The 11,342-nt window shown below is 43.3% G+C and overlaps 1 long non-coding RNA gene across 1 annotated transcript; it reads right to left on the reverse strand.

Moving 5' to 3' along the window:
- Positions 1–7,577: 7,577 nt before the first annotated feature.
- Positions 7,578–11,138, reverse strand: LOC132593326 (uncharacterized). Its single transcript, XR_009558622.1, has 3 exons — positions 11,051–11,138; positions 9,979–10,059; positions 7,578–7,828 (listed from the first exon to the last, which is right to left on the reverse strand). It is a non-coding gene; the product is annotated as an uncharacterized lncRNA (long non-coding RNA).
- Between the last annotated feature and the right edge of the window lie 204 nt (positions 11,139–11,342).

Here is an 11,342-nt window from a genome sequence, read left to right on the forward strand (position 1 = left end):
CAGACTCAGCACAGAGGTCTCTCCATCCCCTGAAGGCTGGGCTGGTTATCAGAGATTTGTGTTCCCACAGGACACCTTCTCACTGGCCTCACTGTTGTCACTGCCCCCGGGGCCCGGAGCCATGGAGCAGGTGGCAGAGGGTCGATCCTGGGTGACAGTGGAAGGCACGACCATGGGGGCTGAGGCTCCAAGTCCCTGGCACGTGCTCCCCTGTCCCATCAGACTTCACTTACAAACCACAAGAAAATCAAAGATAAAATCGTTAAGAATTCCAAGATGGCAATGGGGGAGGGTGAGTGGGCATTAAACCTCAAGAACGAGGCCTTTCTGAGGAGAGGTAAGGGGGTCTGTGAGACTGTACTGGTCACAAACCAGTGAAGCTGGTCCTGCATGTGTAGATTCATTTCATCCTCCTTTTACGGACGTGGAAAACAGTGCACTGAAAGGCTGAGTTACCAGCCAGTTACCACGGAACTGAGATTTGAACTTGGGTGATTTATCCTTGTAGTTTCTGCTCTTAACCCGTACGCTGGCCTGTGAAATGTGAGTCAAGGCCAGGGTTCACGCTCTGGGAGGTTGGAAGAATATATGTGCTGCTTAGGTGGGTGAGTCTCAGTTACCTGGGTCTCTGGTCCCTGCTGAGGATGGATGGCGTCTCACCTACTCTTTATATTGGACGACGTTAACAATAAAAGCAGTGTGTCCTCTATCAACATTGTTCTTGTTTTAAAAAAAGTTATTCTCATTACATGTGTAAAATGTTTCTTTAAAAAAATATTAACTTTGCTGTTTTTGAAAAAATTGCATCTGCATTGCTCTCCAGTGGCCGTGAAAATGTAAAAAGGGAAATGGAATAGCAAGTGGAATAGCAGCTGTGTATTATGTGCCATCAGAAAAGCATGAATCATGCCGCTACCATTTACTGCTTGTGTGCAGACACACAGGTCCACAGCGACCAGATGGGCGACGTCACAGGGATGTGGGCTGGGACAACACGAAACTGGACAGCACTCGTCTAAAAGGGGAAGCTTCCAGTGGGTTACAGCCTCTGGTTGCCTGGGAGAAGGCAGGCCCAGTTGTTAAAGAAAAGCCCCAGATCCATCTATTTAGGTAAAAGGTCCCAATTTTTCAGTGCAGACAATTAGCTTAAAAAAAAAAAATCTCTGTGTGGGCCGTAACATTTCCATGAGCTGGATTTAGGCTGCAATAACCGCTCACTTGTGACCTTTGGTTTATTGGTGCTTATGGCCAGTTGGGCCCTGTGCTAAGGCTTTCATACAAGTTCCCGCTTCAGTTTATAATATGGCCCCAGGGTGGTTAGCCCCCATTGCATAGATGAGCAAAAGGCACAGAGAACTGACATAAATTGCCCAAGGTCCCACAGCTGGGATTTGAATCCAGCTCTTTCGGACTCAAAGTCCGTGGTTACTGCCCACCAGGTGGTATGTAAGATTCATCCCATTAAGAAGAAATATATATTAAATCACTAACATATGCCAGAGACTCTTCTAGGTGACAGAGATACAGCAGGGAATACTGCCCTCGTTGGAGTGTGTGCTTGTGTGAATCTAATGAAGTAGAGAATGAAGGGGGCAAGGATTTGTTTTGAGCCACAGGATTCCCTGGTTTCCACCCCTTTAGGGCCCAGTCCCATGTTGGCCTCAGTTTATTCCACCAGTTCTATATGCTCTGCCCCCTGTCCAGCCGGCATCCGGATTCTCTGTGCTTCTGTCCAGCCTGGCCCACTACTTTGCTTCCCACTGTTCAGCTCAGAAGTTACTCCCTCATCTCTGCCCTGCACATACGGCCTGGCAACAAAGCAATGCGGCCTTCGACTTGGCCTTGGGGACATGCCTCTCAATCCCAGACCCCACCCCTTCTCAGACATGACCCTGTCAGGGGTGTCACGTAAAATGTCCTGCTTATTAAACTTAGGGACACTTGTGCCGTAAAAGAAAGGGCGATATCACCCGAGCCAGCTATTATTCTGTCCAGAAAGTCACACATATTCTTAACATGCTAAGTTTTGGAGTTTTATTTCACTTTTAGTTGCACTTTTTTTTTTTTTATTGTAAGTCAGGTTTATTGAGGTGAAAATTAAATATGGTAAAAATTTCCCCTTTTAAGATGTGTACTTCTTTGAATTTTGACAAACACATACAGTCATGTAACTTCCACCATAGTCAAGACATGAAACATTTCTGTCACCACCCCTGAAGTTTCCTCCTGGCCCTTTGCTGTCAGTCTCCTTCCCTCATCCTCAGTCCTGAGACACCACTCATCTGTTTTCTGTCCCTGTGGTTTCGTCTTGTCCATAATGTCATATAAATGGAATCATACAGTTTGTGGCCTTTTAATTGTTGAACAGTATTCTTAATTGTTCTTGAAGACAAGTGTTTCCTCTGTGGCAACATTAACTTTGAAATTCTAATGAAGACCAATGGGAAATAATGGAAACTTTTGTCTTACAAACCACTTTCAAGAGCAGGCCAATGTTATTACATGAAGCATACCTGAATTCAATAGCCTCTATTGGTCTATGCATATAATTCATGGACATACGAGATCAGGCCTCGCCAAACTAATACCTTTCTTGGGGATTGTGGTGGTGTTGGGGTGGGTAGAGACGAGGGAACTAAGGAATTACTGTGGGAATTTTTGCTAAACTTCTGTCATTCTCACTCCACGTAGAGAATTGCAGATATTAATGCTTCAATGTGATGCATACTGCTAGTGTTTAATCAGTGCTGCTGCTGAAGTAGCAAGACCAAGGACCGTTGGGTCTGCATAGAAAATTAGTGGTTCTGGGGCACCTCTGTGCATAGGTTGATTGGAATTAGCTTACCTGAGTGACTCAGAGGCAAGTTTGGTGAAGAGAGGGGAGAAATCATTTCAGGCAGGGTGAACAGCACGTGCAAAAGCCCTGTGGCATTGTGCTACGTCCCGGTTAGCATCAACTCAGGGCTGACCTTCAGCTGTTTGCACTGGTCAGACCGTCAAGATGGTCAGTATTCATTCTGACTGGTGAGAGCAAGGGCCTTACCACTTGTTAAATATTTTAAAATCATCTCCACTGAATGCCCTTTGGCCAGTTAGCCTCAGGCAGTTAGGCTGTTGCACATTTGAGCCCAACTAGAAACGTGAGCCAGAGGAGAGACAACTGAACCCAGAGACTCTTGTCCATGTTACATATTTAGGCTGAGAGCTGCTCCACACTAAGACTTCCTAGAGAAGCCAGGCCTGTGTAGCTTAACAGTAATAAGTGCCATGGGCAAAATTAGGTCCCCGGAGTCCTTTTCTTGGGGCCATCAAGAAAACAAGCCGAACTAAAATCACTTATGAAAGTGCCCAGCGTAAAGCAGGTCATCACTAAATATTTGCTGATCTGTTGGCAAAGGACATTCAGGCATTTCTGTTATTTACGTTTTTTTCTGCAATTGTCTCTCTGATTAATACCTGTTTTACTACAGTAGGTTAGGTTTATTAGGTTTGGTTTAACAGAATTCCATTCTGATTTCTGATATTTAGAGAATATTTAATCCAACTCCAATTTTGCAAATGAGAAAGAAAGTAATTTGACTACAGGATCCAGCTAGACAGTGGATGCCACTGGGATAGAACTCAAGTTGACAAATCCAAAGTCAATTTACTCTCCTGTTTTAAGAAAAATAAATCCTCCTCCACACCCCTCACCCGACCTTTCCCCTAAAAAAACAAAAGAAAAGTGTGTTGTGCTCCTGGAAGCAAGGCAGATTCAATTGCTGGGGGGTTTATTTTTGTTGTTTTTCTTTTTTTTTTTTCAATTGCTGTTTTCAGTCTCAGTTCAGTAAGGTCCTGGTTTGGCTTACAGCAGCAAGTAAATGTCACAGATGAAGTGGATATAAAAAGAAAAAACCCACACACCTCATAAAACTTCAGGACAGCATCTCCGAGAGGCTGACATCCAACAGTTTTATGACGCCATGGTTGGGGCAGGCCCTGCATCCATCCCTGGATCTGTAAGGGGGTGGGGGGAGGTCCTGATGCTGCTCACTGATTTTCCAGGATAAAGAAACTGAATTAGGATTAATCTAGGTGAGTGTCATCTCAATGTTGCTAGAATGTTCTTTACTGCCTAAACGACTTCCTTTTATTATATTTTCCTCCTGCACTGGTAGGAAGAATAATTTCCAGAGTGTTACATGTCTGGTTTTTGTGACAGAAAAATGGGTGACTGCTCTAATTTCAGTAGTAGAAGGAGAGGAGAGCATCACTGCAGCAAACAGCTGGATTCCTTGCTGAGCGCTTTTGCAGTCTAATTAGGGTGAGTTACATAAAATGTAATTTGAACTGAGCTGCCTTCTTTGCAAAGGTAATTTAGACTTTCTGCCTAATCTTAGCCTTCAAAATGAAACTGAATGGAGAACTAGAAATTAGTGGATTTAAAAACAATAGCTTTTTGCCCTTTTTGAATTAACAGAAGATTAAGTGAATGCATAAAACCCAGCCATTAAAACCTTCTGAATGGAAAGCATCTCCCCCTGAAGCCGTCGATGAGCCCGTCCTAGGGTGCTGGTGCCTTTGTGTTCCGTTTGGGCAAAAGTGAATAGCAAAGTAGTAAGGGCCTTGTTTTGGGGTCTGACATTTAAACAGTCCTTACAGGTGCCTGAGAATCTCTAGAAGAACAATAGCATGCAGGCAGGGAGTCTTTCTCATTGTCAGAGAAATGCCATGGCAACGTGTCTGTGAAGCTGCGCGTGGGCGGATGGGCCTGTGTCAAGTGCAAGTTCACCCCGTGTGTGTGCTCGTGAGTTTCACGCGCATCACCCTCCCTGGTAAAGCCTCATGTAACCATATGTAATCCGTCCCATATGCTTATATCAGCTACCCCAAAGCAGCTTCGAATCGGTACTTCCAGCTAAGAACAAGGAGAGAAACCGAATAAATTTATCAGTGAGGGGGACGGAAAGCCTGCAGACAAGCCTACGCTGTGTGAATGAACCTAAGAACAAAAAGGTACTTCTTAGCTTAGAGCCTGGCCTTTGAGAGTGATTTGATTCTTTCTGCAGGTAGAACAAAATTGAAAAGTCTTTTTCAACTTAGCAATTTAGTTTTGATTACAGAAGATTCGGAGTAACTAAAGTTTTCACAGTTTAGTTGCTGCAGTAGTTGCCACCAACTGTGTTTCGAGGATTTATAAAATATCCTTTAGCTGTTTAGATGATATAGCTGAAGACCAAGAAAGGATCAGACATGAGTTGGGAGAATAGAGGAAAAAAAGCTACAAGGAAATGAATAAACATGTACTGATCTACTTCTTTATGCCATAAACTCTGATGTCTGCTTTACATATGTGCTCGTTTCATTCCTCATGGTGATCCTTTGAGTAGCTGGAGAAACATCTTCAATTTCTTTCATTTATTCATTTGACAAATATTTATTATGTGTTTATTACACTCAAGGCATAGGACTAGTCCCTGAAATACAATGTTGACCCAAACAGATATGGTCCTTGCTCTGAGGGAGTTTATATGCTAGAGGGGACATGCATATTAATCAAATAGCCATGAAAAGATGATAAATAATGGGAAGGAGAGGTAAATGATACTATGAGAATATTTAATAGTGAATCAGATAAGCCTTCTTTAAGAAACATACTTTAGCTGAGATCCTCAAAATGAAGAAGAAATAATTCATTCATAAAGTGAGAAGAAAGCATGTTCCAGGCAGATGGAAGAAAACGTGCAAAGGTCCTGTGGCAGAAAGAAGTATAGTGATATGAGGGAATAAACTATAGCAAATCTATTACTCAGGGTTCTTTTTTTTTTTAACATTTCTTTTTAAAATATTTATTTATTTGGGTATAATTGCTTTATAATATTATGTAAGCTTCAGGTGTACAACAGTGATTCACAATTTTTAAATGTTACAGTCCATTTATAGTTATTATAAAATATTGGCTATATTCCCTGTGCTGTACAATATTTCCTTGTAGCTTATTTATTTTATACAAGTTTATACCTCTTAATCCCCTACCCCTATCTTGCCCCTCCCCGTCTTCCCTCTCCCTACTGGTTTGTTCTCTGTGTCTGTGAGTTTGCTTTGTTTCTTGTTATATTCACTAGTTTGTTTTATTTTTTAGATTCCACATATAAGTGATATCATACAGTCTTTATCTTTCTCTGACTTATTTTGCAAGGTATAATACACTCCAAGTCCATCCGTATTGTTGCAAATAGTAAAATTTCATTCTTTTTTATGGCTGAGTAGTATTCCATTGTACGTATATACCACACCTTCTTTAGCTATTCATCTGTTGCATGGACACTTAGATTACTTCCATATCTTGGCAATTGAGAATAATGCTGCTATGAACTTTGGGGTGCACATATCTTTTCAAATTAATGTCTTTGTTTTCTTCTGACATGTACCCAGGAGTGGAATTGCTGGGTCATACGGTAATTCTATTTTTAGTTTTTTGAGGAGCCTCCATACTGTTTTCCACAGTGGCTGCACCAATTTCCATTCCCACCAGCAGTGCACAGTTGTTCCCTTTTATCCACATCCTCACCAATGTTTGTTATTTGTGTTCTTTTTGATGACAACCATTCTGATAAGTGTGAGGTGATATCTCATTGCAGTTTTGATTTGCAGTTCTTTGATTAGAGATGTTGAGCATCTTTTCACGTGCCTGTATGTCTTCTTTGGAAAAATGTCTATCTGTGTCTTCTACCCATTTTTTAATCAGGTTGTTTGTGGTTTTCTTTTTGAGTTGTATGAAGTGTTTATATATTTTGGATATTAACCCCTTATTGGCCTTATCGTTTGCAAATATTTTCTCCCACTCAGTAAGTGGTCTTTTCATTTTGTCTATGGTTTCCTTTGCTGTGCAAAAGCTTTTAAGTTTAATTAGGTCCCATACTCAAGGTTCTTAATTGAAAATAATAGAGATCTGTCCTAGAGTGCTGTAGAAGCAAGTCCAGTAACAATGTCCAAAATAATTCCATGGAGCTTGTGCCAAGAAGCTACCACTTACACTGGTGTCACTGGAACCATCAATACTGGGCCCTGGACAATGTTGTAACCCCTGGAAACTGGACATAGCCTTTCCTATTACCACCACCCTCACAAGAATAGATTACTGCTTTTTTTGCATTAGTTGTTGAGTAATATGCACTCTGGTATGTCTAATTGGCGGAGCCTGGTTTTACATGTACGTACTCTGGGCACAAGGCAGGCTTAGAAAGCAAGGCAGACGATGAGATGCGCAGCTTCAAGTTCTGCCTGTTATAAGGAATTCCCTTCTGTATTGACCTTAAAGCCCATCATGTCATTCCACTGGTGCCTACATAACATATAGAGTGTTCCGAAAATTCAAACTCGCTAGCAAACTCCCCATTTGTTGAGGGAGGGGTGTCACTGTGATGGGTGTAAGCCCTTGGGAATGTGAGCTTCCTCATGACACTTACGTGTGACTTTAAGAGCTTTTCAAATACACTATGCTGTGTATCAGTTATCTATTGTTGCATAACAAACTACACCAAGACATAGCAACTTAAAACAGAAAACATTTATTATCACACACAGTTTTTGAGGGTCAGGAATCTGGGAGCATCTTAGTCAGGTGGTTCTGGCTCAGGGTTTCTCACAAAGCTGTAATTAAGGTGTCATTTTGGGCTGCAGTCATCTGAAGGCTGGCCCAGGGCTGGAGGACCCACTTCCATGGTGGCTCTCTCCCACGGCAGAGGGCAGGGGGTCTCAGTTGCTCCCTAGCTGTTGGCAGGAGGCTTCAGTCGCATGCCACGTGGGCTTCTCCATAGGCTACTTGAGTGTCTTCATGACATGGCAGCTTAGTTGTCCCAGAGCAAGTGATCCAGGAAGGAAAACAAGGCATCAACCACAATGTCTTTTATAATCTAGCTTCGTAAGTTACATACCATCATTTCTGCTGTGTTCCATTGGCCATACAGACCAACCCTGATACCATGTGGGAGGGGACTACATAAGGCATGAACACCAGAGGTGGAATCATTGGGGTGAGTCTGACTACCACATACTGCTTCTTCTTGCTAATGGAGTGCTACCGGGCACATCTGAAATTATTGCTTAGTATATCAGAAAACCCCCAGTTAATGAGGAGAAACTCACACTCTATGTCACATGGCGAACAGGTACTCAATCACTACCAGTGTCTAGTAGAAATCCAGGAACTGTTTCTCAAATGTAGAAGTTACTTTCTAAAGAGGGAGTGGTTTTATTTCAAAACCTTTCAGAGCTGTGGCTGAAATTGCCCACTGGGGGCTTGCTATAGGTTCCTTATGGCATGCCGATCTACCATAGTTACTCAGATCTCCTTGGTCAAAAGTACCACATGGCAGAGCTGTTGATACAGCAGACTGAAGCAGCTGAAGAGACTTCTCTCAGTGTGGATTCCACTCAGAGCTGGAGCATATAAATGGGTCAGAGCAACATAGCTACAAGAAAACCGTAGGACAAATCTGGAAAGTGCAACATTCTACAAAACCGTTAAGGTGGGGCTTCCCTGGTGGCGCAGTGGTTGAGAGTCCGCCTGCCGACGCAGGGGACACGGGTTCGTGCCCCGGTCCGGGGAGATCCCACATGCCGCGGAGCGGCTGGGCCTGTGAGCCATGGCCACTGAGCCTGCGCGTCCGGAGCCTGTGCTCCGCAGCGGGAGGGGCCGCAACAGTGAGAGGCCCACGTACCGCAAAAACAAACAAACAAACAAAACAAAACAAAAAAACTGTGAAGGTGTATTGCAGCCACTGACAGGAGAAAGAATTTGCTTCAGGCATTTTCTGTTTTCTTGGGGTTTTTTAGGATAGATTTTTATGTAACACCCACTAGATCAACAGCTGCATACAGGTTTCTGGAGACTGTGTTAATACGTTTTGATAGAAACAGCGTTTGGAGCAGCAGTCACAGATGCTATATCACTTGACTAAGCTAGTAGCATTTTTCTAAGACTTAGCTGTCTTTTATACTAACCCAACATATGATTAAGAAGGTGATGCAATATGAGTTTTTACCCTGCACCTTTCAAAAGATCTTCAGTTCTTCTAGGGATGCAGTATTGGTTTGGGTTTATTATTTTAGGAGGACAGGGAGATCTAGGAACTTCCTCTAGTTTCTTCCTACCATAATGGCCCTTCTTCCTCAGATCAGGGAGTCAATGTGGAATTTCTGCCCATTGTAGAGTATATTTTTTCTAACTCTACTCTCGAGAATGGGGCAAAAACCTTGAATCAGTGTTGGAGTCCCACTAGAACCACCATGAGATGAACTTGGGCCAGATTTCACTCATCAACTGACCACCACAAGTTCCCTCTGTAATCGATGACCCACTGTAGTATTCTGGGACCTTAGGAACTACTGTTAGCTCAGAACCTGTGTTTGATGATCCCCAAGAAGTCTGGATAATTACCATTCCCCAAAGTCCATTTACCCTAGTAAGTTGCCACAGTTCCCTTTGGCCAAGACTAAAAGGAACAATTGGAGTGTATACTCGGGATGGTCAACAGGATGTTTCCCTGACAACGCCCCTTCATTCAGGGCACTCGAAGTCTAAATGAACAAAGTCTGGGATGAGGTGCTTTAGTAGACATTGTGGGTCTACCCACATCCCCTTGGATCCCTTTTAACATTTCTGTGAAACCCTCCCCTGATTCGGGGGTTCTTGTGCTTCTGATGTCCATATCTGCAACTGTCTTCAGACACCTGCCCTTCGGCTTTTGGAGCCACTTTGGTCACATATACAGAGAGCCGGAAGTGCCTGGGAGCACTTCCCCCCTCCTGGGACTCCTGGTCTATGACTGATTGGAGCAAGAGTGTGAAATCATAGCCTCCTTGCCTGGAGCTGGGACACATTCTGAGATCATTTAAACTCCAGATTTCTTAGTGGGATCAGAGGCTGAGACTTTGCCGGAAATTGCACCTTGCTTGGTTTCTTTTCCTTTCCTATCATGCTTTCTCTGTCCTTACCAGTCTCTCCTGGGAGCACTTCCTTAGTAAATAAGTTGCATAGAAATCTTCATTTCAGGGTCTGCTTCCAAAGAACTTGACCTAAAACAGGAGTCATAACAATTTTGGTGGCTCAGGTCTCTGTTATCAGAATTCGATTTTGTTTGTTCGTTTGTTATACTGAAGAAGGAACTAAATGGACTGGCCATTTATTTCAGTTCTAAAGAGCTCATGGTCAATGACCATTGCCAAAGGTCCCCACGGGTCAGACTCTTCTGTTACATTGGTCCCACATCCTATTCAATAACCACCTCTACCTTGTCTCTGGGAGTTGAACACTGCTCCTAGATTTTATCCACCCTGGAATCCCAGCATTGCCATTGAAATCAGGAAACTCATTTCCATGGCAGCATCTCCCACCAGCATCCTCAGCATGTAGAGAATAGGTCCTACCATTACTTTTGAAGATGACGGCAATACTTTCACCAATGTAATTCTCAAGAGCTTGATAACGGAAGGACATTGTGGGTTCTCTTGAGGTACATGGGAAATGGATGAGTGGGATGCCCATGATAATTCTACCCCAACATTCCTGTACCCCAAGGATGAGTGAGATGCCCATGATAATTCTACTTCAACATTCCTGTACCCCAAGGCATCGGATCCTTTCTCTGTATCCTCACAGCTCAAAGTATACGAGGAACAGGAATACTGGCATCACCTGGAGCCTGTTAGAAATCCAGAATCTTGGACTCTCTCCCAGACCTTACTGAGTCAGAATTTTAACAAGACCTCCACGCTATTCGTGTGCACGTTACAGCTTGAGAAGCAGTAACTTGCAGTTATGCCAGCGAATTTCTGGCATCTCGGCATCTTGCAGTTAGGCCACCCCTGAGCCCAGGTATCAGTCACCTAACTGAAAACACAACGAAAATCATTTCCACCTGCTTGACCTGGCGTATTGAATTCAGAGCTTTGGGTACACACAAATACCAGTAACTTCAGCCTGATGCAGCATTATGTTTCCCTCTCCTTGGTCTGGACCCCTATTCTACAAGGTTTTGAAAATAAAAATTAGCAATATCTTACATACCTTTTGGTGTGTTCATCTTCTCCTGGGTTTGTCATTGTAATTACATCCCAGGCTATGCAGGTACTGAAAACTGGAATCTAATCAAAAGCCTGGAAACAAATAAGGGTGGCAGAACTGAATCATAAGGAGAATGGGCTCCCTTAGCAAGGTACCCACTGAGAAGTGGAATATTGCCTGCTATATCAGTAAACAAAGGATGTCATGGTCATCAGCCATTGCAGCCATCACCTGCTGGTGAGCTGGTGAGCCCTGAGGAAACTCAGGATATGAAAACACAGGATACTGGCCCCAG

The sequence above is a fragment of the Globicephala melas genome, chromosome 13 (genome assembly GCF_963455315.2).
Source record: "Globicephala melas chromosome 13, mGloMel1.2, whole genome shotgun sequence".
Lineage (NCBI taxonomy): Eukaryota > Metazoa > Chordata > Mammalia > Artiodactyla > Delphinidae > Globicephala > Globicephala melas.